The following is a 13,263-nucleotide window of genomic DNA, read 5'->3' as shown; positions in this document are numbered from 1 at the left end:
GTACGCGTGCATGTACAATCAGTGTGTACGCGTGTGTGTACGATCAGTGTGTACGCGTGCGTGTGTACGGACCCTACACACACGCGTACACATTGATCGTACACGCACGCGTACACACTGGTCGTACACGTACCTGCACTACGGTAGTACACATACGTGTACGACCAGTGTGTACGCGTGCGTGTACGGAACGTACATCTCCAACAATAATCGGATGAAGTATCTGTAGACTCTACTATAGCGCCAAATATGTACCGGTGATTGCAGGTGGTGGGCACTTAGCGCTGCCACTGTCACTGTGTTAAGGTCCGGCGTCCGGCGTGGTGCGTATTTCTCATCATCGGCCTTCACCCCCAGAGCAAGAGAGAAAAGCCCGTTAACCAGGGAATACAACGAGAAGGAAACAGTGACATAAGGGAACGAGGGTGCAGAAAGAAACGTGTGAGAGTAACTGAGCTGACCTAATGCCCATAGCTTTTATGATTACAAAACGTAAGCTGAATGGTTTCAAAAGACCACGTTTGTGTATACAAAGCCGCAGTATGCATTTTGTAACCAAATGCACGGACACCAACAAGCAGGCATTTCAGTACCTCTGGGAATAGTGTGCTTTCCCGCCCAGGGAAAACATGGTTGGGCAAAGAGCGAGGAGGCGACAAAAGTAGGGCTTCACTGGCAAACACTAATGTGGCGCAAATGTGTTTAGGTGTGAATAAATCAATATGGCCACCTTGTTTCAGTTAGTTAGTTGTTTTTCATTTGTCGAATGTTTCATTTCTCTCTACCCTGAGTCTGCCCTTAGAAATTTGAATATTTCAGCAAAAGAGAACCTTTCCAGCAAGTGTATATCTTTTTTTGATCCATTTCACAAGGAAGCAAATACACGAAAGGAGGAATGAGAAGGTAATACCGGTTTCTCGAAGTCTCTACTACATGAGGAGGAGCAAGACAGAGAGGGAAGAGGGGGAATAAAGGAGGGGGGAGGCAGCTGGCAGCAGCGGGAGAACTGGACTCAAGCTGTGACTTACGACTACAGAGCACATCTCACAATTGATTGAACATCAATAGCGCCTACTGAGACCTAATGGCCATAGCTTATGTCATGTAAAAACAAAAGCAGTTTGCGCGTGGTGGTGGTCCGAGGGAGAATAAGATTATAAATATGACACAAACTTACATGAGCCAACCGCCTCTGCTCCTGGTCCGCGTTGGCGCCTCAGTCGCCTTCAAACAGGAACACCGTCATCAGCACATTGGAGTGGCAACCCCTCAGCCAATCATGGCGCTGCTGCAGCCCCAGGATTGGCTGAGGGCAACGCTTTGCCCAACCCCTGCACATTAGGAGACCGAGGGGCTCATAATAGGCATGCGCAAGGCAGTAAAAACACAAGTACGCATGACTGGGCACGGACAAATGTGAGCTCACCATGCCCACTCATGCGCACTTGTGCTGGCTTACCCTGGCTTGTCTGACAATGCATGTCAGTCAACATGACGCCGGACCGCCCACGGTCCGACCTCATGCTGACTGACATGCATTGTCAGTTCACCCTCGGCGTTCATAGACGCCGAGGGAGCTGCATGCGCCGGCAGGGGCGGGGGGGCAACGCCTCCACGCCACAATGGACGCACCGCGCCTGCGTGTGTGTCTGATGAGTGTGTACGCGTGTGTGTACCGTCCGTACACACACGCGTATTCCTACTACTGTCCCCAATATAGTGACACAACCGCACACAAGCCCTCAGAGCGTGTGTCCGGTGCGTTTCACAGCTTACAATGGGGATAGTAGGCGCTCACAAAAGCAATGGAGGTCTCAGACTCGCACAAGGCTGTACATCAAGTGATTGTCAGTGCAGTCCTTCATGTGCAGGGACAATGCGTGTCAGGCAGTGATATGGCACATGTCTCATCATGTGTTATCACAATAGATGTGTGAGGACCTGTGTCCCCATGTCATGTGTGATGGGGCACTATGTACACACTTCTCCTTCCCACTTTGCACATGTGTGCATGTAGTACAAACATGTCAAGCACTGCATCACTGGAATGGCACAGTCAACAACACCCGCAACTGTCCCATGATGCCAGGGACAGTGACACTACCACCTGACATCTAACTACTAGCGTGCCCCGATGTGACTATGTCATGTGTGTCATGTGTTCCCATGAGCTTGCTGTTGCTGGTCCGTCAACTGCATCTGCTGTTTCTGCATCCAACATGTGTCTGTGTGTATATGTGCATGTCGCACATATACGCACAACATGCCACATGTGGCTTCACACGTAACATGTGTCTGGATGCTCCGAACATGATAGTTGTTTTACATGAGAACATATCTGCGATGTCTCCATGTCTGTGTTTCCATTACTCACGTGTACCCCTTCATTGCAATGTGTGTGATCTGTACATTAATGATGACATGTGACCTGTGCGTCTAGCTGGCCACCAGCTGTCTGTACGAGATGTCATCCTTGGAATGCAGATATGTGGATGTATGTTACTCCTGTGATGTGTCTGGCTGTTCACTTACACTGGCACATAGCTAGTTCCAGGGCATGTAATGTAGAATTTGACAATCAACGGGTGTAGCTGTGTCTTCGTAGGAGTATCCCCTGGATAGCAGATGTGTCCGGGATGTATTGCACAGACCATACTCTGAATTTAGCTGATGTGTAGTAGCAGCGTAGCATGTGCTCAGTTCATTGACCTAGATGTCATCATGTACTCACCCTTCGTCATTCCTTCTGATTTAATGCAGGGCACCACCTCTGCCCAGACCAATGCCAGACTTGGGTGCCATGAGGGAACGTGACTGCATCAGACGCCACCGCTTCTCGCAACAGTTGATTCAGAACTTAACCGCGAGGCTGGAACCACACCTCCTACCGCGACACAGGTATCCTACTGCGCTGACCCCCAAGATGAAGGTGATGGCAACCCTACATTTTTTTGTCACGGGTACGTTTCAATTCAACATAGCTGATGTTGGTGGCATGTCACAAACCATGTTCAGCCGTGTCCTGCATGATGTTTTAGAAGCCATGTTGCAGCACATGGATGAATTCATCCATTTCCCGACTCGTGAGCAGTTGACAGGTGTCAAGGGTGAGTTCTATGCCCTGGGAGGGATGCCCCATGTCATTGGGGACATTGATGGGACACATGTGGCTTTGGTACCACTACAGGCACAGGAGGTAGCCTTTCGCACTATTAATGCCCTTGTAGTGTGTCTTGCTAACATGTTATTTCCCATGTCTGTGCACGTTTTCCAGGGTCAGCACACGATGCCTACATCATGAGGCGTAGCAGGGTGCCAGAAATGATGCAGCGGCTGCACAACGAACGAGCATGTCTTGTTGGTGGGTATCTTCTGTTTGTCTTGTGTTTAGTGCTATCTTTCTATCTTACGTCATCTCCTGACCCACTTCTTCACATGATGTTTCCATGTAGGGGACTCAGGCTATCCCAACATGCCATGGCTGATGACGCCTCTCCGCAACCCCAGAACAGCTGCAGATCACCGTTATAACAACGCCCATGGGCAGACCAGGCGAGTGATTGAGAGAACGTTTGGACTCCTGAAGAGCCGATTTTGCTGCCTTCACAAGACAGGCGGGTCTCTCCCATATGCACCGGTGAAGGTCTGCAAAATCTTCCTCGTGTGCTGCATGCTGCACAACATGGCAGTGGAGAAAGCTGTGCCACTCATCCTGGATCCGGATGAGCAAAAACATCCACCCGTGGAGGATGAAGGGCTTGGTCACGAGGCAAGTGACGAGGAGGAGGACATCCGAAGTCAGCTCATCCGCAACTTCTTCTCATAATGGTGAGTCCCTGTGTCTGAGTGTGCACGCTTGGAGCCTTGTGTGGCATGTGTTGCTATGTGTGTGTTCAGCTGACTGTCTGCTAAGTGCCTTAGAGGTGTGTTCAGATGTGTCCCTCGCGTGATGATGTCATTCAACGCAATGTAGCTGAAACACTCAATTTCCAAGTAGCATGGGGACACACTTATTCCTGTAGGGTAAATGACCATGCATGCGGATGAGAATGTTTTGGCTGACTTCTTCTGTGTCTGTCATCCCCAGGTACTTGCGCATGCTGTCTGCTCGTGTCATGGTTGTCCTCCTGCTATTGCTCATGGGTATTGCAACGTGTGCTGAATCAGCGTTCCATGCACAGACATGGTGAGTAGTCATTTTGTGTGAGGATTGCTACAAGCCCTTTTGGGTATGGTAGGTGTTTGTACTGTGTGTGCCCTGCTCCTGTGCATGTTGTGTCACTATGCATACATGTCGACTCACCATGGGGCACATGACATGTAGCATGACTCACATGACTTGATAGTCACACTTCGTGACAGTCATCTGTAATGGGTCTGTGGATTCTGATGGAGGCATCAATGTGTGTAAAACTACCCCGGCAACATACAGGATGCTACAGGTGGACATAGTGTGGGACATCCCAGGCTCAATGGGGAATTGCAGCCTCTCGGTGTGCAGCAGGGGGTGTTTGGCTCACACACTTCACTTGTGTGCCAGTTCAATGGATTTACAGCCTCTGTGTTGTGAAGGGGGTGCCCAGTTTAGCTCCCACATGTTCAGGCAAAAGATCTGTGAGTCTGTTCAGATTGATGCATGTCCCATGGTGTGAGCCTGAGTAATAAAGGTGTTCCTCACCCTCCAAGGTGCCTCATCTCACTCAATGCAGGTCTCTTGCCACTTTGCATGCGGCATCTCTGGCATAGTTGTCAAAGATTGGGAACATGAGTCTATGTGTAGTTTTGCAACATGCATGCAGTTACTCATGGATTCAATTGTCTATTGAGCATGAAGTCCATGTTTGTGTATGTATTTGGGCTTGTTGGTCCCCACAAGGGGCAATCAACGCCTGCTGAGGGTGTGTCTCCTGTGCACATCTCGGCCTTCGGTTTCATGGTCCTGTGTCATCTTAGGTTATTGTGCATCCATTGTGTCTGTGTGTGCCATAGAAAAGCGGACACTCCTTCCTGTACATACGCCTGTTGCAGTTGTCCTTTCTGACATCTTTGTGTTTTGGTGCAACTTGTGGCATATTTTCAAGGACATGCCGCATGCTGATGCAGCCCCAGCAGCAAGGGCACAGAAAGTATCCGGATTCGGCAACACACACGCCTCCAAGATGATCCTCCCTCCCTTCCTCCCTCCACCCATTCATTTGGCCTGTCATCATCTTGTCTGTGCCACTGTTGCGGTCACACTGTGCTGAAGGATGGACCGTCAGTGCATGCAACGTGCACATTGCGTGACCCTCATGTGCTTGCATGACCCACATCACACTACAGTCTGATGTTGCAGCCAAACTCCAAGCAATGTCCATCCGCAAATCTGCCGCATGCTCTCAGGCATACCCTCAGCACACACACAGCAGCTTTGCATGATGAGTGTGCCACTCCAACTGCCTACACAGCACTGCCACGCATTCCAGGCCCTGTCACACCTACCAGGTCATGTCCCTTCTACTCGCCACCTGTGCTCTACCACAGCAAGTACATGGGAGTGGGAGTCAAGCCTTCAGTATGTAGTATGGGGTCGTCATATGGCACATGGCCCAGGTATCATCTCTGAGCGTGTCAATCGTCTATGTGTCCAGGACTACCCTATCCCCCATGACATGCGCACAGCAACTCCTCATCAGCTCGTATGCCATTGACAGCCAGGTGCTACTCACCCTCACCAAAGATGCAGACATTGTCAGTTCCAATATTCAAGAATGCATGTCATCCATTGATGAATGGCTGTACAGCAGCCACCTGAGGCTGGACTGGTACAGGACTGAGGTAATAATCTGAGGATTGTCCCCTTATAGCTGGGTCAACTGGTTGTGTCCCGCACGCAAGACACCTGCACAAGCACACAGTGGCCACGCACACAAGATGGTGTGCATCATGTATTGCTGGCTCACATTTGCCATGCTAATCTCAAGCATCTGTACCTCAGGCCAAAACTCACTCGGCATTATGCACATGATCCACAGATAGATCCACTCCACGGACAGACAGGCCATCCCCCAGGTCCACACCAACATCCGTGTCAAATACTGCCCTGCAAGTGCATCCAAGCTCACAAGAAGCTTGTCCACATCCAGGGGGCATCTGCACACCTCAGCTTCAACATCCTGTGCCCCAGCCACATAACCGTCCACCAGAGATAGCTGCAATGGATCACTGTGTGCTGCAGGATGACCTTCAGACTCCTCACCCACACTCAGGAGGCAGGCCCCAACCCCAGACCCCAAACCAACCTTGTATGTCTGTCAGCCGAGACCCCGTTGGGCCATCTCCCTGCATCCAACCTTGCCCTGGCCACCATTCTTCACATCCACCATACTACAGCATGCAGGACATGTTTTGCACACCTGCCAAGACATACCTGCTACTCCCTCCCCGGCAACATCCACATGAGCCATGTCCTCTACGCATTAATTGTTCCTCTTCCCAATTGGTCTGTCCGCACAGCATTTGAATCCCCCCCTCAGCAGCATGGGGCCATCACGGGTGAGTATTGTGCTCCATGTCTGTTTAGGATGATACATTGTGACCCAGGTGTGTCCTGTACCAGACTCAGCTCCCAGGGTATGGATGGCTGGAGTTAGTTAAACACTCAGGCATAGTTTGACATTTCCCCACACGTAGGTTGTGGACACAGGCTAAATAACTGCAACATATAGGTAGAGAGTTTAAGATTTATTGTCAGTGGGGGGCGTGTTTAGTGGGGACAAGTAGGTGCTATACAGTGTCCATAGAATCCAAAGTGACAGGGGGAGATGGGATCCTTGTCATTGGAATTCATCAGAGTCCAGACCACAGTGTTGGTCATCATTGGTCAGACTGTGACCAGCAAGTCCATGTGGCAGAGAATGTCATTGGATGAGGTTCTGCTGTTGCGCCAGAGGTCCAGGTGCCAGGCCAGGTGACCTGGGAGATGTGGATGGTCCGCTGACACTCACGGTCTTTTCCGTGGACGACCCACCTTCCTCGGGGGACCCTCAGATGCAGGCCTTGACGATGCTTGTGATGCTCCGTCGGAGAAATCCTCCTCCTCCTCCTCCTCCCTCCCTGTGGCTGGTGTTGTTCTTCGCCTCGTGGCACAGGAAGGGTTGCCCATGTTGTCGGCGATCCGACGGAGTGAACGGCTCATGTCCGTTTGCACCGCCAGGAGCTCAGCCAGTCTTGCCTCCATCCGTCCTTGGTGTTGCTGTTGACTGGCATGTTGCTTGGCCTGCATGTTCTTCATCACATCGAGGGTCCCCTTGATGTCTGTGAGGCTCGCCACTACCTGGCTGATGCCCCTGGTGTCACGCCGGTATCCGTCCAGAATGTGGCGTATGTGTGACATACCGGTTCCCTCAGCTGGCTGCTCAGGTTCTCGCCTCCGCCTGCCTCCACTCCCACCACCCCTGCCCACACGAGCCGGGCCTGCCGTTGTGGGCACATCGGGTCTACGGGACCCCTGAGGGATGGCATTTGCAGGTTTGGCTGCCTCCTCCTGGGTGCCCGGAGAACCTTGTCCCTCCTGGTCAGACTGGCTGTGTTGTTCAGTGCGAGCAGGGCTCCTGGGTGTTTCCAGGGATGTGGCAGGAATGGGGGTGGTGGTTGGACCAGATGTACCTGAAGCAGGTGCTGCAGGGGCTTGGGCACCAGAGGGGCCAGGTTGGCTGGGGTCATCCACGGAGTGATGAGAGTCGTCGCTGCCGGTGGGATCATCTTCACGCCGAGCCTGGGACTGTGATTGTTCCCCCCCAGTGTTGGGGGGAGATCCATGATGTTGCCCTGTGTGAGAGAGAGACAATGTAAATGCTGTTTCATGCGACATCCATGTTTCATACATATTCAAGTTGACACAGTTCCTCAAGGTAGTTGGATGTGCCTGGCATTCCTCTCAATGGACACTTGGGGATGGGTATGTTGCGGGGGACAGATTGATATTTTCTCCTGAGTGTTTGACCAGTGGAATTTTGCCTAGGATGCTTATTTGGCTATGGATTGTTCTTGTTGTGTCACATGTCCATTGTGAGAGTGGGTAAATCCGTTGGCTGCCCCGGGGGTGTGTGCTTGTGTAAGGGGGGGTGTGACCGGACCTGCTGTTGGGTGTAGTGTGAGTTGGCATTGTGTCTCCCAGGTGATGTGTCTGTCCCCTCATGGTGCATGCTGGCATGACAGTGAGTGTGAGTTCCTGTGCTAGGTATCTGAGCTGGTGGAGTTGGTGTTTGGGTGTACAGTGGTCACAGGAGGGCCTTGTGCTGGCTACAGCAGGGCCAAGTGTCAGCTACCTTTTCACTACTTGGCCAGTCCCTGTGCATTGAGCATGGTGCATGGGTATGTACCTAGGCCATATGGGCTGAGGGCATTGGTGTCTGCTTCTGAGTTGCACAATGTGTTTTGTGAGCACCACCCGCCAAGCATCGCAGACAGCCAGTCTTTGTTTTGTGTTTTATGTAGCCTGGGACATGGCATGGCCTTGCATTGTGAATCGGGCATGGAGACGTTAGTGGCAGTTGCGTGGTTTTTGAGTGTGGTTGTGTCCGGTGAGGCTTGGGGGTAGTTGCGTGCATTTGTTGTAGTTGGAGTGTGGATGCCGTTCACCCCATGTTAGCTCAGTGGTTAGTGTACTCACCAGGCTCTGCGACTCCTTCGACTCCGTGTACTCCCACCGGCGGCAGCATGCGCATCACATTCTCCTCCCAGGGATGGTAGTGTACCGGTCTGCGGGGCAGCCCACCTCCAGTGATGTTACTCTGGGCATATTCGTCACTCATTTTGCGCCGGACTGACCTCCGCAGATCGTACCACCTGGCTTGGCATCCATGCCTGGTCCTTCTGATGGGCACAACAGCATTCACCCGATCGACGATCCTCTGCCACATGGCTGATTTTGCAGCTATGCTGGTCTGTCTGACCAATGTTCCAAAGAGCTGTGGCTCGACTCTGATGATTTCGTTGACAAGGATGTCCAGCTCCTTCCTTGTGAACTTTGGATTCTTGTCTGTGGGCATGGTGTGGGGTGTGGGTGTAGATGGTTGTGGGTGTGTGGGTGTGAATGTGACAGTGTGTGGGTGAATGTGGAGAGTGGGTGTTTGTGAAGGAGGTTGTGTGAAGGTGTGTAAGTTGAGGTGTAGTTAAGTTGTTGGTAAGGTGCAGTTGTTTGTCTGTGGGGTCTGGCAGCAGTGGGTCTGTTGCAAAGGCTCATGGTTTGTGTGTGTGGGCCCTTTTTATTGGTCCATTTTTGGGTGTGGCTGTGTTTGAATTTTTGGTGGGTGTGTTATGAGAGGTGGTTGTGGGGTTGGGCCTCTGTTTGCCTGTTTGGATGTGCAAGGTCAGTCATTGAGCTGTATTTTGTCATGTAGACGTGTTTTTGTTGTTGTGCGAGTCGAATTGAGCCTCCTTGTGCTGTTTTACAGTGTCCGGGTTCGATACGAGTCTTTTTCGCGTAGGTAAGGTGCGTACATGCGCGATGCTGGTTGAAGGTGCTGTGGTACGGTGCGTACAGGAACGTGGCTGGTGTATGGTGTTGGTGTACGGTGCGTACAGGCATGGGGCTGGAATACGGTGTTGGGGTACGGTGCGTACAGGCACGGGGCTGGGGTACGGGCCTGGGGTACAGTGCGTACAGGCATGGGGCTGGTGTACGGGCCTGGGGTGCGGTGCGTACAGGCACAGGGCTGGGGTAGGGTGTTTGGGTAAGGTGCGTACAGGCACGGGGCTGATGTACGGGCCTGGGGTACGGTGCGTACAGGCACGGGGCTGGGGTACGGTGTTGGGGTACGGTGCGTACAGGCACGGGGCTGGTGTACGGGCCTGGGGTACGGTGCGTACAGGCACGGGGCTGTGGGACGGGGCTGGGGTACGGCACGTACACGTAGGGGGCTGGGGTACAGTCCAGACATAAGGGGTACGGTGCTGTCATATGGGTGTACGGTGCTAACATATGCGGGGGGATGAGGGGGGGCTGTGAGACTCGTATGCGGGCACATGTTTAAACGTGTACATGAGTGGTATAGCGTTCGCTCTGTACGGGGCTTTTTCCATACGGTTGTACATTCGGACTGACGGGACGGATCGTACTTGCGCGCTCGGACTTATTTTTTACGAATTGTACGTAAAAATGTCCGGGGACGTGTCACGGACTTTTCCCGATACGAGGACGTGTCGGGGAATTTTCCAGATACGATTCGTATGGGGCACGGGCCTGGGGTACGGTGCGTACAGGCACGGGGCTGGTGTACGGTGTTGGGATAAGGTGCGTACAGGCACGTGGCTGGGGTACGGGCCTGGGGTGCAGTGCGTTCAGGCACGGGGCTGGTGTACAGTGTTGGGGTACGGTGCGCAGAGGCACCGGGCTGGGGTACGACCCTGGGGTACGGTGTGTACAGGCATGGGGCTGGTGTACGGGCCTGGGGTCCGGTGCGTACAGGCACGGGGCTGAGGTACGGTGTTGGGGTACGGTGCGTACAGCCATGGGGCTGGTGTACGGGCCTGGGGTACGGTGCGTACAGGCACGGGGCTGGGGTACGGTGTTGGGGTACGGTGCGTACAGGCACGGGGCTGGTGTACGGGCCTAGAGGTACGGTGCGTACAGGCACGGGGCTGGTGTACGGTGTTGGGATTTGGTGCGTACAGGCACATGGCTGGGGTACGGGCCTGGGGTGCGGTGCGTTCAGGCACGGGGCTGGTGTACGGTGTTGGGGTACGGTGTGCAGAGGCACGGGGCTGGGGTACGGCCCTGGGGTACGGTGTGTACAGGCATGGGGCTGGTGTACGGGCCTGGGGTACGGTGCGTACAGGCATGGGGCTGAGGTATGGTGTTGGGGTACGGTGCGTACAGCCATGGGGCTGGTGTACGGGCCTGGGGTACGGTGCGTACAGGCACGGGGCTGGGGTACGGTGTTGGGGTACGGTGCGTACAGGCACGGGGCTGGTGTACGGGCCTGGGGGTACGGTGCATACAGGCACGGGCTGTGGGACGGGGCTGGGGTACGGCACGTACACGTAGGGGGCTGGGGTACAGTCCGGACATAAGGGGTACGGTGCTGTCATATGGGGGTACGGTGCTAACATATGCGGGGGGATGAGGGGGGGCTGTGAGACTCGTATGCGGGCACATGTTTAAACGTGTACATGAGTGGTATAGCGTTCGCTCTGTACGGGGCTTTTTCCATACGGTTAGACATTCGGACTGACGGGACGGATCGTACTTGCGCGCTCGGACTTATTATTTATGGATTGTACGTAAAAATGTCCGGGGACGTGTCAGGGACTTTTCCCGATACGAGGACGTGTCGGGGAATTTTCCAGATACGATTCGTATGTATTTTTCACGTACGAATCGTACTTCACCGGATGGACGGTCCTTGTACGATTCGTACGGAAAAAAATACGAATACGAGTCGTATGGGGAAAATTTTTATAGGATCGGAATCGGCACCCTGATATTGTAAAAGCAGCAGATTAGTCGAATGCATCCACTTTTGTTACCTGATTTCTTTCCATTCTTTCCAGACACTTCGTCTCTGTGAAAATCTCCTCCTTATCAAATGCAATTAGAGAGGAGGACGTCAAATAAACAGATTCCATATTTTCATCGCAGCTCTAAGAGGATGATGCTTAGTTACCACAATGTTATATAATGTGCTATGTTCTTATGGAATGCTTAATTTATGATGTAACATGTTCTTTAAAGGGCTGCATGTGGGCAGCAATAAAAGGATTATTACATAATGTTAGCATCCGTTGTCTTTAATAAAATCCTGATTCTCTCTATATGTTAATTGGGGAATTGTCATTTTTCCCCCATCCTGGCAACAATGCCAATAGTGAACTAAACAGGCAAGTCAGTTGTTTGGTGTCCAGGGTTGCTATTATACATGAACAACATTATAGTGTATTAAATTAAACACAGGAGAAGGTTTTGTACAGCGAACATCCTGAAGTCATGGATTTCGAGGGTCCCTCATATGAGATAATAAAGAAAAAGGATAGAAAGTGATATAAAATAATTTCCTAGGATCACACAATTTGGTAAAGTGGTGAAGCCGGGACTAATCTCAGGTTTTCTGGTTTCACATTGTTCAGTTCAGCCACTAGATGTATATGCTTTCCTTACCCTACACCACCTTAGCGCCAATCCCTCCAAATCCCACCTGCCTGACTACCACCCCGTTGGCATCAATGCGATCCTCTGTCACATCACAGGCTGAACTTTTTGGCCCCTGGGAAAATGTAGTAAGTACCCATGATATAAAAATAAAGTAGAGGGGGATAGAAGCATAGTAAAGGAGACAAGAGATATTAGAAAGGGAGGAGGAGAACAAAGAGGGCACTTAAAGAGAGAGAGAGATCAAGAACATCAAGATGTGAGGAGACCGGAAGGAGAAACAGAGAAAGTGAAAGAAGACAATAAAGGTGAGGACTGACATAAAATAATACACTGATGTAAGGGCGAATATGAGATACAGAGGGGGTAGAAAGAGAGGGAAGAGCTGAGATGTGGGAAGAATTGAGGAGTGGGGAAAGAAAATAACATGATGTGAGAGATAACGAAGGAAAAGGAGAGACAATGAAGGCAGAAGACCAGCCCAGAAAAAGAAGGGAGAAATAACAGGGAAACAGAGAGAGAAACAAGCACTGGCAAAGCTAATAGGTCCCACCTACTCAAGAGCTATTGGTTATGTCAATGTGTTTTAACCATTATGTAAACCAGTGTGACTGCTGTTCAGCATGGCTAAAAATTTGTGGCATAGAGTGGAGTACGGTAGATTGGAGAGGGGTACATTGGAGTACAGTGGAATGGGGTAGGTTAGGGTAGAGTGGAGTAGGGTAGATTGGCCTAGAGTGTAATGGGTGCTGAGTGGGGTCGAATGGAGTGGAGTGGATTGGGGTAGATTGAAGTGGGGTGGAATGGGCTAGATTGGGTAGATTGGAGTGGGGGAGTTGGTTAGATTAGTGTGGTAGATTGGTGTTGGGTAGATTGAATTGGGGTAGATTGGGGTGCAGTTGGGTAGATTGAAGGGACTATATTGGGGTAGATAGTAGTAGGGTAGATTGGGGTAGAGTGGAGTTCGATAAATTGAAGTAGATTGAAGTGGAGTGGGGTGGATTAGGGCAGATTAGAGTGGAGTGTGGTAGGGTAGACAGGAATGAAGTTGGGAAAAGTGCAGTGGAGTGGGGTAGTTTGGGCGGATTATAGTTGGGAAGAATGGAATGGATTTGGGGTAGATTGGGTGAGTG

General features: G+C 51.7%; 1 protein-coding gene across 1 annotated transcript in view; it reads right to left on the bottom strand.

The window, feature by feature from the left end:
* LOC146830525 (prolargin-like) overlaps positions 1 to 13,263 on the bottom strand; it is an 82,690-nt gene that overhangs the window by 59,914 nt on the left and 9,513 nt on the right. The window lies entirely within an intron of this gene.

Source organism: Triturus cristatus, chromosome 5_1 (genome assembly GCF_964204655.1).
Source record: "Triturus cristatus chromosome 5_1, aTriCri1.1, whole genome shotgun sequence".
In the NCBI taxonomy this organism is placed as follows: Eukaryota; Metazoa; Chordata; class Amphibia; order Caudata; family Salamandridae; genus Triturus; species Triturus cristatus.
The sequence above is the reverse complement of the archived record's forward strand: the minus strand, read 5'-3'. Positions and strand labels throughout refer to the sequence as shown.